The 6138-nt window shown below is 40.4% G+C and overlaps 1 long non-coding RNA gene across 2 annotated transcripts; it reads left to right on the forward strand.

Moving 5' to 3' along the window:
- The first annotated feature begins 3085 nt into the window (after positions 1-3085).
- On the forward strand, positions 3086-3455 carry LOC118751713. 2 transcript variants are annotated; one of them, XR_004994582.1, is made up of 3 exons: positions 3086-3182; positions 3260-3287; positions 3367-3455. It is a non-coding gene; the product is annotated as an uncharacterized LOC118751713 (long non-coding RNA). The 2 variants fall into 2 exon arrangements; XR_004994581.1 differs by having other exon boundaries at positions 3086-3287.
- Positions 3456-6138: the final 2683 nt, after the last annotated feature.

Below are 6138 nucleotides of genomic sequence, written 5' to 3' on the forward strand. Positions count from 1 at the left end.
AACGCCCGTCGTACTTGAACCTCGATAGAGATAATGCTGGTATTTTTTCAGAAAGTCCTCGGGTTACATTGGGATACGATTAATGATGTTTTCACATTTGTGCTGTCGTTTGCGAAGGTGGATCCAGTAGTGCTTGCTGGCCAGAGGAGACCAACTAAGCGAGAAGTATTGAGCGTCACCATGTCGGTGTTTGATCCGTTTGGAATGGCGGCGGAGTATACTATGGAAGCGAAGCTCCTCTTACAGTCAACTTGGCGTGTGAGTACCGGCTGGGATGAATATATCTCGGAAGAATTGTATGAAGCATGGCTAAGATGGTTGAAAGCGATCAAGCGTTTGGAAGAAATAAGCGTACCGCGGTGCTACGGATTCCACTTCGAGCAGTTACCAGTTGAACTACACATATTTTCCGACGCGAGCGAAGTAGATTATACAGCAGTAGCATACTGGAGGTCACCAGAGGGAGCAAGTACCGCCAACCCCATACTCATCTCAGGAAAGACAAAATGCGCACCATTGAAGCTTACGTCTATTCCCCGCCTCGAGCTGCAGGCTGCAGTGTTGGCTATGCGACTTCGCAAGAGCATCCTTCAATGTCACGTCAAGATCCCTAAAAGAGTGGTGATGTAGAGTGACTCCAAAACGGTGCTAGCTTGGGTAAAATCTGATCACCGGCGCTATAAACCATACGTGGCTCATCGCGTGAACGAGATCTTAGAGGCTAGCAACGTTAATGAGTGGCGATGGATTCCAGGCGCCTTGAATCCGGCTGATTGGGGAACACGTCCGAGGGCAGACAAAAGAAATTCGACCTGGATCGGTGGTCCGAAGTTCCTACCACAAGATGAACACCTGTGGCCGCCGGACGAGGTGAGTCCGAATACGCAAGAGGAACTTCGCTCAAAATTCTCAGTTTTTACAGTTAAGATCAGCATTTCCATGTTTATGAAATTCTCGACGCTGATCCGCATGACCAGAGTAGTAGGTTGGATTCTGCGATTCCGAAACAACTGTAGGAAAGACGTAAGCAATAGAATCTACGGAGGACTAAGCGCTACGGAAGTAAGAAGAGCTGAAATTGCGATAATTCGTGCAGTACAACAGGAGAACTTTGCTGAGGCATATTACCCGCTGATGGCGGGAGAGAATTTGGAACGGCGCAGCTCACTGAGAACCCTCACACCGGCGCTAGATGAAGTAAGAGTGATACGGGTAGGGGGACGAATAGATGCTGCAACAGCTATCCCCCCACATTCACGTCGGCCGATAATACTGCCGAAGCGCCATCACGTCACCGAACTCGTGGTAGATTACTATCACAAAATCTGGAAGCATCAAAATGAAGGCACGATAATCGCGGAGATACGGCGGTGATATTGGATTCCACAACTTAGAGCAGAGGTGCGTCGTGCTGCGCGAAGATGTCAGGTTGCGTAAGGGAAAGGGCCAAGCCGAATCTCCCACAAATGGGCCAACTTCCGGTAGATAGACTTACACCCTTCGTAAGGCCATTTACATACGTCGGTCTGGACTACATGGGTATGTTTACAGTCGCGTTTGGCAGAAGAAGCGAGAGGCGTTGGATCGCGCTATTTACTTGCCTTACGATCGGAGCAGTACATTTTGAACTCGCCAAGGATCTGTCAACGGATGGATGCCTGTCTCATGTGCATACGAAACTTTATAAACCGCCGAGGAACACGAGTGCGCATCCGCTCCGACAATGGCACAAACTTCATCGGAGCTGACAAAGAGTTGGGACGCCAGAGGATTGAGTTCGAGAATGGCAAAATATCTAATGCACTGGCGAACAAACACATCGAATGGGTTTTCAATTGCCCCCTGAATCCCCATGCTGGTGGCTGCTGGGAGCGACTTGTCCGTAGCGTGAAACGTACAATGGGACATGCGCTGTCGATGAAACCCTTCAAGAGCACTGTTTGTACTGCCTCATGTGCGAGGCAGAAAACATAGTTAATGCACGACCGTTGACGCACATACCACTAGACGAATACACTGACGAACCGCTAACCCCTAACCATTTTCTCCTAGGTGCTCCAAACTCCGAACAAACGCCACATCCACACCAAGAAAAGATGATCCCGACCAGAAAACAGTGGTACAAGGTTCAACAGATGCAGCACAGATTCTGGAGAAAGTGGAGTACTTGCCCGACTTGACGAGGCGAACAAAGTGGTACGGTGTACAGAAGCCACTAGCCGTAGATGACATTGTCCTGCTCTGCGACGGAAACATGCATCGATCGAAGTGGCCGACCGGGCGGATTGTCCAAGTGTTCCCAGGTGTCGATGGACAAGAAGAGCCGCGCGAGTGCAAACACGGGACGGCGTATACAAACGCCCAGCATGCATAATGGCCAGGTTAGATGTTGGTGGACCTGGTTAGATCCACGGAGGCGGGGATGTTGGCGCGGCTTAGGAGTTAATAAAACATAATTGAATTTTTTGTAAGATGGCAATCCTAATTGTATCGTAAATTGTATGTAAAATCTTGTGTTAGTAGCAACGCCATGCCAAAACTGTGTAAACGATATGACAGCCATTATGTGCAAAGAAAATAGCGGCATTCGTGGCTGGCATATCGGAGGAATCACACAAAAGTGTAAGTAGAATTTTGTAAATTGTATTAATGTAACTAATTTCAATTTTTCTAAAGGAAATAAAACATTCCAGTTATTATTACATGCCAACGAAGATTGTGGATTGAGTGTGACAAAATGTAGACGGCGTCGTTTTCCAATTTTGTATGGAAATCTACAACAGCACAGATTTTAGGGTTAGAAAACGTCTTAAAATGTAGACGTCTACATTTTGAGACACTATTTGGAACAAACTGTGAACACCTCAACTGTTTTCAACAGCACTGATAAGTGATCAAATGCAGAAATACAATATTGTGCTCCGCCGCTAACGCATATCTCTGCATTTTTAGCTTGATGTGCTACCGAACCATGATTCAATGATACAAGGTTGGATAACCTGGCAGTTGTCTCGCTCCCGCATTCTGCCTTAGCCTGTGTTGCCTTCTTTTTTGATTTATAAAAACTACTACTAAAATACAAGGAGAAATATTGTCTTCGTATAAAAAGTTCAACAGGCAAAATTGCCGATATTTTCATCGATTGTTTCGAGGAAATTCATTTTCCTATTGAGCAAATTCAAGTATGGCAAAAAATCAAAAATAATGGGTATATTTTGAATTACAACAATAATTTACATATTTATTTTGCACAAAGTAGCGTTTTCCAACAAGTGCAGCCGTTGCAAGTAAGTTTTGTATGCTAGTATCCCTGTATCCATCCACGTATGGTAGTACAAATATTAATAAATATATTCTCTTGTGAAGGTCAGGATCATTTGGGTGTCCGTCCACGTTTGCTGGTGCATGTATTTTTACCACTGCAGCCTTTGGGTTGATCCTTTGCATATATACAAGTAAGTATACCACTCCATAAAAGCGAAAGTGGAAATATTAATAAAGGTATTTGTGCTGATTGTGACTGATTGCAGAAAAAAGTACGCAACATGTCAAAAAATTAACATTTTTAAAAAACGAAATGTAATGTATTGAAGACATATTTTTAAAGTTTAACCGATATAATGATTAACAAGACTGATTGGAGAAAAAAGTAAAAAACATTCCACAAAAATTAGATTTTTAAATAACCAAATGTAATTAAATTGCGATATTGAAGATCTAACTTTTAAATGTAACCAATATAATGATTAGCAAGACTGATTGGAGAAAAATGTAAAAAACATTACTAAAAAGTTTAAATTAAAAAAAAAACCAAATGTAATTCAATTTAAGATATTGAACATGCAATCTTTAAATGCAACAAACATAATACTTTTTAAAAGATTAATTCACATGCATTAAATCAATTGCATTTTTACCATTTGTATAATTCTTCATATAGTCCCTTTCAATAAAGGATTTGTTTGAATTCCATTAATTTTGTTAAATATATACTGGAATATCAATGAAACCATGGTTTATTTTGAATATTTGGGAATATTTCTTCAAAGACTTCAAAGATTTTTCTTTGGCAAGAATTTTATGTGAATATCCATTTATTTCATTTTTAATATTTATGTGGCCATAAAAAATTAATTAATTTTCTATTGTGTAGATCAGTGGAATCTTCTTTATATATTTAATTCAATTTGTATATAAAAACGCATTTCAGCACTACCAGGCTACTTACTTTTCCTACTACCTTTACACAAAAGGGGATGAAATTGTGACCCGCTTCTCTTTCCTTCTTAAATGCAACCTTACAAGGCAGTCGATTGACACAAATGTCAATATTTATCCAACCTTGTATTAGTTTCGTTCGCGTAGCTGTTAATTGTTCATGTTTAACCAAAACTTACAAGTTTTTGCGTTCGCGTACGCAAAAAACTTGCAAAGTAGGGGAAATTGAGAGAGCAAAGTGACATTTCATTTTGAGCGGAGCTGCTGGTTTCTGCTGGAAAAATTTTTGCCAACAGGAAAACAGCTGATCAAAAATAGCTGGTTGGCATTTACGCAAATCACAAAATTGAAAATGATGGTTTGGAAGTTAAAAATTACAAAATGCGACTAATTAAACTTGTAAGAAATAAGTAGTTATTTGTTTAATCAATAAACTGTGTCAGTATAACACTTTCTGATGACTTTACGTACGTTTTAAATTTTACACTTTTGAATGTAAACAAAATTTCTATCAGCTGTTCGTCTAACTTGCAAGTTTCTGTAAATTTTCTGTTCGCGTACAATTTTTGATATTTCTCTCTTGTGAGAGAACAGATGACATTTCGCCGGAATTTGGCAGTTGGTTGGTTATTACTGGAGATTTTAAACGAACGCACCTATTATTGAATCATGCTACCGAACCAAGAATGATAGAATACAAGATTGCGCCGTCATGGCCGTTGACATTTGTGTACCACAAGTAAAGAAAGAATAGAGCAAAAACGAAGAACGAGTTGAAACTGCCAAAACAATTCGCTTACAGCGAAAAAAGTGTTTAATTTTGCTAAATGCGAAAATATTGCATTTTCACATAATCTATTAGAGAAAAGTGAACGTTTTAGTGCACTCGATCGAGTGCTTTGCAATCGAAGCTGCTGCAGCAAACGTTTTAGCGCACTCCATTGCTTTGCAATTAAGGTTGATGCAGCAAACTGCGGCAGCATCTCAGCGGGATTGATTAGTTAACTTACTAAAGGAGAATGCTTGGAGCAGAAGCGAAGTCATTGTGATGCAATGCCGTCAATATAATAATAAAGATACATTTCGAGAACGGCTTTACCGTGCCCTATGCACACAAAATGCAGCGATTCGTCACAGCGCTACACTTGCATCATCTACGCATCTCGCATCTTAACGGCTGTCGAAATTTAACACACGGCACTTCATTTTATCAGTTTTTACGCAGTTCTTAACTCAAAAATCACTCTGAAGTTGCAAAATAACACCATTTACACTGATTTTTCACTTATAATTAAAATTCTCTTTGTCGCTGATTTGTAAACACAGGTTTATTTACAAGTTACTACAACTGTCAAAATCGGCAAAACCAAAGTAGCGGTACCACTGACGGCGCCACCTTTGTTCACTGTACCGTGCTACCGAACCATTAGTGAACTGTGTAACCCAGCATATTTTCGGGCGCTGATACCACGAAGCCAGCGCCATACCCTGTATCAGCGCAATTGCGCCATGTTTTTTCTTTTTGCAGAGCCAACTGAACGAGCGAAGCGCAGCCAGAGAATGTTAAATAACAGCCAGAGCATGGAATTTAACATATTCTGATGAATATGCGAGTAATTATGTAGATTTGTACGTATGCTGCCGTCAGTAGTAGATATCAGTGTACCTACATATGTACGTATGCATGTGCGCAAGAACGTTATCAATAAATGAGTTTGGAGTAAGTACATACATATATATGCGTGGGACATGCTTTGATTTTGTCTCCAAAAGTATTGGGGCATATTCATAGTCGAAATATTGACGATTTGCATTTTATACATACTTATTCAGCGCATCGATTAGTGCAACTTTCAATAAAAAATTAATTATGCTGCATATAATTTTAATATAATTGTGTACATATATAGCAAGAATGAT

The sequence above is a fragment of the Rhagoletis pomonella genome, unplaced genomic scaffold (assembly GCF_013731165.1).
Source record: "Rhagoletis pomonella isolate Grant_MI unplaced genomic scaffold, Rhpom_1.0 Rhpom_scaffold_00927, whole genome shotgun sequence".
Taxonomy (NCBI): domain Eukaryota; kingdom Metazoa; phylum Arthropoda; class Insecta; order Diptera; family Tephritidae; genus Rhagoletis; species Rhagoletis pomonella.